General features: G+C 37.7%; 1 pseudogene; it reads right to left on the bottom strand.

Annotated features, from left to right (window-relative positions):
• Positions 1-9,409: 9,409 nt before the first annotated feature.
• Positions 9,410-10,612, bottom strand: LOC101671814 (annotated as a pseudogene).
• Between the last annotated feature and the right edge of the window lie 388 nt (positions 10,613-11,000).

Genomic DNA, 11,000 nt, shown 5'->3' with positions numbered 1-11,000 from the left:
CAAGCTATTGGATTTAATGTAAGAGAGAAAAGAAGCTGATTGAAAGGGTTTCAGATCTAGGTGTGCCTGGGTGGCTCAGTCTGTTAAGCATCTGCTTTCAGCTTGGGCCCTGGAATCAAGCCCCATGTCACGCTCTCCACTCAGAGGGGCACCTGTTTCTCCCTCTTCCTCTGCATGCCACGACCCCTACTTGTGCTCTTCCCCCCACCCACCCCATCAAATAAGTAAATAATCTAAAAAAAGAGAAGGGTTTCAGATCTACCTATAATGAACACTTGAGAAACCACCACTTGTCAAGTTTTGATGCAATGTCTAAAAAGAATTTCTATAAGATTTTTAAGGAGATCATTAAAATACTTCTCCTTTCCTTTTTTTCCCCCCAAATATTTAATTTATTTATTTGAGAGATAAAGTGAGAGAGAGAGAATGAGAGGGGAGAATGTCAGAGGGATAAGCAGACTCCCCATGGAGCTGGGAGCCCGATGTGGGACTCGACCTCAGGACTCCGGGACAGTGACCAGAGCCGAAGGCAGTCGCCCAACCCACTGAGCCACCTAGGCAGCCCCAATACTTCTCCCTTCTTAAGCTACATATATGTGTGGAGCTGGATTTTTTCATATGCTTTAAACAAAAAACAGAACAAAATAAATGCAAAAGCAGATATGAAAACTTGTATCTGCTATTGGGCAAAATATTAAGATATTTGCAAAACTATAAAACAGTATCATTCTTCTCATGAAGTTCTTTTTTCTTTGAAAAATATAGTTATTTTTTCAGAAAACATCATTAGTCATAACATGTAATATTTATCATTTTATTAAGTACAAGAATATAATTCTTGAAAAGTTTCTCCTCCAATTTCTAATACTGTAAATATTTCTTGGTATAACCTACATAAACTCAAACTTGTTGTGGTCCTCAAGAATCCTTAAGACTGGTAAAAGGGACCTGAGACCAAAAGTTTGAGAATAACTTCTATAGACAGTTATAGAGGGTAGGTGTGCCTATGTGTGTGTGTGTGTGAGTGTGTGTATATGCTGTATGGTAAATTCTCAATTAACAGGAGGAAGGAGAAGGAATAAAAATTTTCTATTAACTGGCCTGTGTTTTCTTTGATCAAATTTAAGAGGATAGTAAAGAAATCATTAAACAAATCAATGTTGAATGTCTTCTCAATATAGAGTCAACATAAACTTTTACTTATATGACTATATGTGATCGAATCTGATACAATGTAGGATAGTAAAAAAGATCTCCTATTTTCAGGGGTTCTTATAAGAATAAATAATAACATTGAAAAAATGGGATATTAGATACAAAGTCTTGTTGCATATGAAAATGCAATTTTTTAAAAGATTGTATTTACTTATTTGACAGACAGAGAGCACAAGTAGGCAGAGAGGCAGGCAGAGAGAGGAGGAAGCAGGATCCCCACTGAGCAGAAAGCCCGATGCGGGGCTCAATCCCAGGACTCTGGCATCATGACCTGAGCCAAAGGCAGAGGCTTAACCCATTGAGCCACTGAGCCCCCCAGGCACTCCTGAAAATGCAAATTTAAGTCAATACTATATATTCTTAATATGGCATTTCACAAATATTGGCTATCAGATTTATTATCTTATTTTTTGACCATCAGATTTAATTACTTAACTTGGCATATACATATTTCTCAAGCACCTGTCAGTACTGTATTAAACTCCATTATATACAAGATAATTAAGACATATTCATTGTTAGTATTTATCAGAAATTCAAACATGATTTAAAAAATAAGAGTTCTATATTTTTCCCTTAGACCATTTTATTTTCTGTCTGTGGGTAAATAATTTTCTGTATCATAAGTTGATAATTCATCATAGATAAGTCTATTTGAACATATTCTGAAAATTCCTAATCACCTAAAATTGTGTATTTAGTGTCATAAAACAAATAGTACACATTAGCCTCTCTGAAGTAATGGATTCTTTTGAAAGTTCTCTTTTGGACAGAAATAAATAGCTCTTAAAAAGGAAACAAATAAATGAAATAAACAGTACTAAAATCACCAACATTAGCAATACCTGTCTTTCTACCTGACCAATCTTTGGCCCTGGACAGGAATGCTTTTTCCTGTAGATTCATCCACAGTGGTTCATACACTAGGTTTTTGCTGTAGATTCATCCATGGTAGTGCTGTTTCCCTAATTGACTGGGGCTACTCCATCCTTCTCCCATTCTCCTGCCTAGGAAAGGATTTGCTTTGAATTATAGAACAGAAGTCTTGTATTTAGACCAAAGGGACATATATTCTTTGGCAGACTCTTGTTATGTGTCTTTTCCCCTACAAAGTCTAAAAGTCAGGTTTTGGGTATGCTTCATTCTGTTTTTAGAAGGACACAGGGTAGTATTTTTTTTCTTTCATTTCTTAACATACACAAAATCAAGTCTCTGGTAGATATAAATGTTAGAAAGTGGGACTTAGAGACTTACAGAATTCTTACTAAGCAATGACACAGAATCAATAGAGAAGTGCTGATTATAACACAGAAAAGAAAAGCCATAGGGTTGCCTGATGAGTGTTTTAGTCTTAAACACAGTTTCTTTTCTTTCTGTGCCTAGAGCTCATTAACAGATAGCTCTAATTTTGGAAAGAGAGCTTAAATATCTTAAGTTTCAGGGCTTTCCATAACTTTTAAAGACTTAGTTGAGTATTTGAGCTATCATCTATCCATTCAATTGATTGACCCAAAAAACAATAAAATGAGTCTGAAAATCACAACTTTATTCACTGTAAGAAATTTTTCAGTGTCATCGGGCATCCAGAATATGATTCTCATTAGTTGTTTTTAATTTTATTAACACCTTCCAAAGTATTGAAACCTGATCCACATTAATTAATTAATCAATTTTAATTATAGTGCTTGATTGCAATTTAATCCTTTGCAGGTGGGAAAGAATTCTTACTAAGCAATGACACAGAATCAATAGAGAAGTGCTGATTATAACACAGAAAAGAAAAGCCATAGGGTTGCCTGATGAGTGTTTTAGTCTTAAACACAGTTTCTTTTCTTTCTGTGCCTAGAGCTCATTAGACAGATGAATTTTCCCCCTGATTACAACACCCACAAAAGGGCAAAGCAGAGAGAAAATCCACCTTCACTTGGTTTCAAATCAATCTGAAACCCTTTAGGCCTCAGTAGGTGCCCAAGGCACATTCTGCACCCATGTTATTTTTATTCTATCGCTATTCTTCTGTTACTGGCAGCAAGATTGAAAACTGTCACGACTCTGAGCAAACCTGGTTATTTCAGAATACAGGCTTTCACAGCATTTCCCTCTAATGGCCCAGATTAGAAAAGAAAGGTTGTTTATACGTTTAAAAGGCCAAGGTCTCCTGAACCATCAAAGCAGTGGCTGGTGGTTTTAGAGTAATACAACTTCCTGCTGTGTGTAATGGGTGAGTGCAGATAGACTGTGCTTGAGCTGGGCTGCCACTGGGCACAGATGCTAATTGGCAGTCTGTGAGGGACACTCAAGCAGTGGATGAGCCTTAGCACTTATTTCATTTAGAGTGAAATGTACTGTAAGTAACAAAGGACACATACACCTTCAATGCCTTCTATCTGGAATTTTTTTTTTTTTTCCAGTGGATGGACTCAGAGATCAAATGCCATTATGTCACTTCCCATTTCTGTACTGACAACCATTTATAATGTTTTAAATAATAATAACAAAATAGTTCTTTGTAATTTGAATTTTGCTCTTTGAAAAGGCTTATTGGAGAGAAAATATGTTGAATTTATTTTATTAATAAAATTTTGCTTCAAGAAACTGTAAACAGGAGAATGCATGTAGTTATCAACAACTCCTCTCACTACCTGATGGCCTTTCTGACATCACAGGCAGCTTGGTGCTTCCTATACAGTCCCTCAACCTCCACACCCTCTGTTTGTCCCCTATGCTCTGTCCACTAGTGAGTAAAGTTCATTACCTGTCTGTATGGTTATTCTATAATCCATGCTCTGCTGATATCCTCACAATGATCATGTGTTAATAATAATCTCATGCTTGCTGGGTAAAATTCAATTACTTTTCTCAGTGCATCAGATGTGCAGATCGTCCTGTGACATTCATGAGAGACTGTTGCCTGAAGAAAGGAGGTAAAACACAGAACAAAATAGGTACTGTCATTAATGCAAATCTTAAACAAGTCATAGAATTAGGTATGCTTTCTGTATGAAGCAAAAGTAGAACTGGAAAAGCTAAGATTAGAAATTAGAGCTGGACTATAAATACAGCCCCACTTATGATATAATTCACCAATAATGATACTGTAATAGTAAAATTATTTGTGGTCATTTGTTTCACATGTAGTACTAATTGATCTTTTTCTATGAAGTAAGACTCTGGCTAAGTCACTCTTTCTGGGCCTCAGTGTATTCATTATTTAATTTTATTCTTTTTAAAGATTTTATTTATTTATTTGACAGAGAGAAAGTGCTCACAAGCAGGGGAAACAGCAGAGGGAGAGGGAGAAGCAGTATCTCCACTGAGCAGGGAGCCCACTGCAGGACTCAAACCCAGGACCCTGGGATCATGACTAGAGCCAGAGGCAGTCACTTAACCTACTAAGCCACCCAGGCACCCACCTCAGTGTTTTTATATGTGGGAGAGAGAATGGATTCTAAAGTGCCTTCCAATTAAAACTATAATGATGTTTCTGTGATTTGTGCAGTGTCAAAAATATTCTCCTGGACACCTGGGTGGCTCTGTCGGTTAAGCATCTACCTTTGGCTCAGGTCAAGATCCCAGAGTCCTGGGATTAAGCCTTGCATCAGGCTCCCTGCTCCTTGTGGAGCCTGCTTCGCCCTCTGCCTCTGCCTCTCTCTGTCTCTGTCTCTCATGAATAAATAAATAAAATCTTAAAAAAAATATTCTCCTAATATTGGAGTCTTATTATAAAAGTCAAGACTTAATAATAATACTTGGGACAATGAAACAAAATAATTTAAGAGTCAGTTTCTGTTCTCTCAACAGTTATATAAACCCAGTTAATTACTCCCCTAGTATCACAGACATTTGATCAATTTAAAAAGCTGTTGCTCCACTTATCTCTGCTTTCACATTTAAAAAAAACTGAAGTGCTCACCTCAAATTAAAATTACCTTAAATTCATACATATTTTAAATTAGTCAAATATTTTTTTTTTTAAGAAAAGGAAGAAGTATGTCAAAAACTTTAGGGATTATTATTGTCATGATTAAATCTATAATGTTTATAAAATGTTAGCACAATTATTACAAGGGTAATACTTTTTTTTCATCATGTTCTGTCTGGGCTTTCTATTCTAAAATTTTAAAATCCAAACTATTCCATTCCTTCCCTGTGTTTCTTTGGGCATTGTAACTCACCAGAAGAGATGTGTGTGTTTAGAAATCATTGATTGTGCCCTACACATGCACAAAACTCATCCTGTCATTTTAAACATCTGCATATCATACTCTAGGTCACTTTGTGTCATGACAAAATCCCAGATCCTTATGATGCTTCCCCTGTACATATAAGATTCCCTGTCATCTCCCATGTACACAAATTGCTCCAGTGTTCCCCAACACTCCCTATCTCCCTATATAAACTTATCTCTCTTATTCACTTAATTTTTTAAAAAGTTCTCTGATTTACTATTCTCATTTCCCTGTGTTTGCACTGACACCAACCACTACAGTCTGACTTAGCCCCTACTCTTCCACTAAAAATGCTCTCAATAAGATCAAAAGAGTATACAATTGTCTTCTCTAACTCCATCTCTTTTAGCATTTGACACTTTTGACTTTGCTCCCCATGCTCTCAAATGTGAATTTGGTGACACAATTCTCCATTTATTCAGCCTTTACCTTCCTGGACCCTCCTTCTTATTCTCCCCAATACATTTATATCTCAGGGCTGAAGAGAACAAAGACTGATTTCTCAGTTAGGTTGTATAATCATTGTGTTGTCTAATTCTCTTCAGGTAGCCAGCAGTCAGGACAGTCTCTCTGAAGCATGCAGGTCACAGTAGCAGAGGAGAAAGTGAGCCCAGCAAAGAACAAACTGGTTACTAAAGCTTCTGCCATTTCATTTCTACCACATTTCATTGGCCAAAGCTAGTCACATGATTGAGCCTTACTCCCATTGGGCAGGGAAATAAAATCCTCATTCTAAGAGTGAAGGGAAAACAGATAACTGGTGGGGAATTCCATCACATCCAAGCTTTCCTTTTGTCTACTGACTTATTGTTGTTGTTTCCTGCCCTATATCTCCTCTTTTCTTATGTGTATGATCCTTATGGTAGAGTTTATCCACAGTCAGGGTTTGGAATTGTCCTAGAAACTGGTAAGTCAAAAGTCTACCTACCATTTTCATCTCTTTTCTGAATTTCTGTCACTAGGTCCAAGCGCGCATCTACCCAAGTTTGTTGTTTCCTGCCCTATATCTCCTCTTTTCTTATGTGTATGAGCCTTATGGTAGACTCTATCCACAGTCAGGGTTTGGAATTGTCCTAGAAACTGATAAGTCAAAAGTCTACCTACCATTTTCATCTCTTTTCTGAATTTCTGTCACTAGGTCCAAGTGTGCATCCACCCAAGTTTTAGTGATTCAAGGGATAGATAACTCTTAAGGTTTTGTGGAAAGGTGAAAAATTAGGATGAGACTGAGATAGGGACAGGCAGGAGTCCAAAATAACACATGCAAAGGTTCATATGTTTTGTAGGTTTACTTCTTAGTTGAAGTTTAATTACAATATTTGTTTATATGTAAAATTAATAATACTACTAATAATAATTCCTACTTCATAAGATGGTTCTGAGAACTGAATTCATATATGTAAAATGCTAAGAATGATGGTTGGCTTATATAATCATTTTTTTACCCTCAGATTTTTAGCGTAAGAGGAAGTTTAGGTATTATTTATTCTAACCCCCTACTTATACAGATGAGATAAATAAGGTCAAGAAAAATGCAAAGATTGACACAAAGCTGATAGCTAGCTATTGGGTGGACCAGCTCTAGCATTAGGCTTTCCCAATGCTCCATTCATCCACATTACAGGGATATCATATTGTCATTTTTTATGTGAACTATAAAAATTCAAAGATAGGAATGCAAACCGATGTTATCCAGTCATAGTACAGATTTTCTTCTGATTGTCTCCATTGCTAGAATCTGACATGTTTCATTATAAGTGCTACTCCACATAAGAGTCATGTGCTGGAAAGTTCGTACTCTCTTGAGAGAAGCCAAGACCTTGTGGCAGGATTTGGTCTATTGGTTTAATTTGGAAAGTTGCACATAACTTTCTGGTATCCCACAAATTAAAGTAGAATTACTATAATTTAGTTCCTAAGAGTACTGTGTGAAATCAAATTATATTGTATTACTATTGCTATAGCTATTCTTAAAAATATTCTTTTTTTTAAACCAATATCAATATGTGGAAAAGTTCAGAACTAGTCAAATACAGCCAAAATTTCTGTTTGTTATAAACAGAGAAGAATGTCTTGAGTGTAATAAGTTGTTTGGGCAAATCTGTTTTTGTCTGCTGTGACCAACTGTCCATTATATCTGTGTCTATTATGGACAGCATGTAATTTAAGAGCAGTGGTTTGTGAAGAATGAGGCAAATGCCAAGGTTGGGAGGGAAACCCAAGTTACTCTGTTAACCAAATTCATCTTAAAATAATTTCAATTTTTCAGCAACCTACCAATCTCTGCATACTTGGCTTTGCAATGTTATAAAATCAAAATGCTTTATTCAACTAAAATATATACTTCATAGGGGAAAAAAGACTCCCCCTGTCCAGGAATACTTAATTTAAAAATTCTGTGTTGAGAAGATTTCAGAGATATCTATAGAGACCCAGGCCCAAGAATACAGATCTATTAAATTAATTAACTAAAGATTATAACACAGGAGAAAACCTGTGAGCTTATGAATCTGTCAGCAAATCGGCTAGCAAACTTGCCCAGTTTTAACCCTGGAGGAAAACACTATCTTCATCATATTAGTCAGGAAACAGCACCACAATATTGATACTATCTCTGTTCTCCCAGGCTGTTTTTCATACAAACATCCTTTAAAAGACAGTCTGGGAAAAAGTTGCCTCTGGCAGTATAGAAACACCATGGAGAATTATCATGTCTCTTTTTATTGTTGTGTAGTATTCCATGGAATGGATAAACCACAATATATTTATCCATTCACCAGTAGAGCATTTGCATTATTTGGGGTTTGGCTAATAAAGCTCTTTTAAACATTCCTATATAATGTGTTGTGTGGATATTATGTTTCATTTATCTTACTGAGCATATAGTTGTGGGATTTCTGTGTCATATAATAAATACATATCTAATTTTTTGAGAAAGTTTCAAAATATTCTACAAAGTGGTTAATCATTTTGCACTTTCAGCAGCAAAGTACAAGAGTTTCAATTGTTCTGTATCTAAGTCTGCACATTAATTTAAACCCCTCTTCATATGAGCTAGTATCTTACTGTAGTTTTAATTTGATATTTAAAAAAATTTTTTAAAGATTTTTATTTATTTATTTGTCAGGGAAAGTGAGAGAGAGAGAGAGCAAGCAAGCACAAGTGCACAAGCAGGCAGAGGCAGAGAGAGAAGCAGGTTCCCTGCCAAGCAAGGAACCCAATGCGGGATTCGATAGGACCCTGGGTTCATAACCTGATGATGGTTAAGCTTAACTGACTGAGCCACCCAGGCGTCCCTTAATTTGATATTTTTAAGGAATAAAACTGTTGGATCTTTTTTTAAAATTTAATTGAAATTTATTTTTCTCAGTGATCCATAATTTATTGTTATGTTGGATCTTTTTATGTTTAAAAAGGATTTGCCTTTTTTTTTTTTTTACCATCTTTGGTTAAATTTTCATTCAAATCTTTCTTTTTAATACTCTAATTAATTGTCTTCTTAACATTGAGTTGTAATTGTTGACATAGACTCTCTTTGACCAAACCTCAGATAGATTCTTCAGGCCCTCTTTTCACTTTTTGTTTTGTTTTGTTTTGTTTTTGTTTTTCCTTTTAAAAAATTTTTTGTATCTGTTTTAACCATTCGATCTGTTTGAAGAAGAGCTTTCCATGTTTAAAAATTTGGGGAAAAAAGAATCCCTGGGCAACTGGTGCCTAGAATACCAACACCCTGTAGGTCTTGTGTTCATCTAATTGGCCCATCCACCTGGCAGGGGCTCCCACATGCCTCTGGAGAACACAACAGAAAGTGCTGGGAAAGGAAGGAGGGACATGGTTCAGCAGCTGCACCTCCCTGGACTCTTCTCTGTGTATACAAGAGAGGAATAGCACTCCCAGTAGGGCAGCCTCTAGGTGAAGCTTCTTTTTCTCCATGGCCTGCAGTGCCTGGTCCCAAGCCTGTATACTCAGGAGCCCTCCATCTCTATCTATTACCCATGATGCTGGATGTGCTATAGCAGCCTGTTCAGCATGTCCAGCATATGGTCCTTCTCTAGCACAATGTTCTAAGAGTCTGTATTATGCTTCTGCCACTCTTCCACTTTGTCATTTAAGGAACCAATCTTGAAAATTCCCTCCACACTGGGAACCCCATCAGCCATAGTGAGCTCCCTTATGGAATCTCCCAGCAGGAGGCTGTGGTTTTGCCCGGAAACTGCTGGACTTAGCCAGAGTTCTCACAAACAGAGTTGTTCTTGTTAGTTATCTGTGCACATGAGCTGGCTCTTGAGTCTCTGTAGGAAGCTGTCTTTCTCAAAGTCTGTGTAATTAGACACAGTGTGGATAATGGGGTAGAACACTTTCATCTGTTGGATAATCTCCTCTGGGAGATTGGGATATCACCAAGGTCTGTGGAAAAGATGAAAAGGAAAAAGTTATGTTGTTAGAGATTATTGAGGAATGTCTTGTCTTGAATCCCTCCCTAAGCATTGCATTGGACACTCTAATCACTTGGGCTATCTGAAACTTCTCAATCATCTGCTGGCATGGACAATCATGTGCTTTGGTCCACCAGTCCCTTAGATGAAGTAACTTCTCTATGATGGTGCAGTGTGGGTCAATCTCAGCTGGATAATAGTGGTGAAGGAGCTGCTTAAGCTCATTCCAGTATTGCTCACCGCTGATGATCTTGCTGCTCTCTAGAATGTTGTAAGAAGTCCATCACTTCTTACAAGTCCATTCACTGCATGCAAACCTGCTCAAGTTCATGTCAAAATCAGAAATGACCTGTAAGTGGTCTCCTCCACCCCTGCAGTGGGTGCCAACAATCTCTTACCCCTGTCCAGACTGCCAACATCAGGACCCTGGTCTTCATCAGGATGTCACCTGTCCCAAGACCTGAGAAGCACTGATACCAGCTCTGCACTGGGCCCAGGGAGAGCTCAGGGCAGCTCAGCAGCTCTATGAGGCTGGGATACAAGGGTGGGAGGTGGATGAAGGGAACTCCAGCCTGGTTTAGGGTGCCTTCTGGCCAGGGTGGCATGGAAGGGACAGGTTGGGGCGAGGGGGAGGCTTGGAGAGCCTTGCGGATCTGGGCCTACCTCTGACATTTCATTCTGCCTCACCTCTCTGCCATGGCACTCCTGGCTCTCTTTTTGATTAGGCCTCATCCTTGGACCTTGTCTTCAGCCTTCACTGTCTAGTTGTGGCAAGAATGTTGCTAAATTTGTTAATAGAGAATCCTCTGTCTTTGATATCTGATCACCCTTGATATCTAATCAAATTCCTCATCCTCCATTTTTGATGTCTAAGCCCTTGGATTGCCTTCATCTTGTACAGATGGTCTTAAAGATACAGTCAGTTTAGCAAGAATAAACCTACCCTAGAAATCCCTTCATAAGTGATTTTCTACCCACCAACTCCTCCACCTGCTTGATGTCTGTAAGTCCCCAGCTGTCTCTGCTGTATTTACATTTGGGCCAAATCTCTCCCAGTTGTGATAGTCCTAACACCATTTGATATAGTTCTGAACGAGTCTTCCTTACTGTTTTAACAAGT

The sequence above is a fragment of the Mustela putorius genome, unplaced genomic scaffold, assembly GCF_011764305.1.
Source record: "Mustela putorius furo isolate JIRA1106 unplaced genomic scaffold, ASM1176430v1.1 tig00003913_pilon_pilon_pilon, whole genome shotgun sequence".
NCBI lineage: Eukaryota > Metazoa > Chordata > Mammalia > Carnivora > Mustelidae > Mustela > Mustela putorius.
Note: the sequence above shows the minus strand (reverse complement) of the source record. Positions and strands in the feature narration are given on the sequence as shown.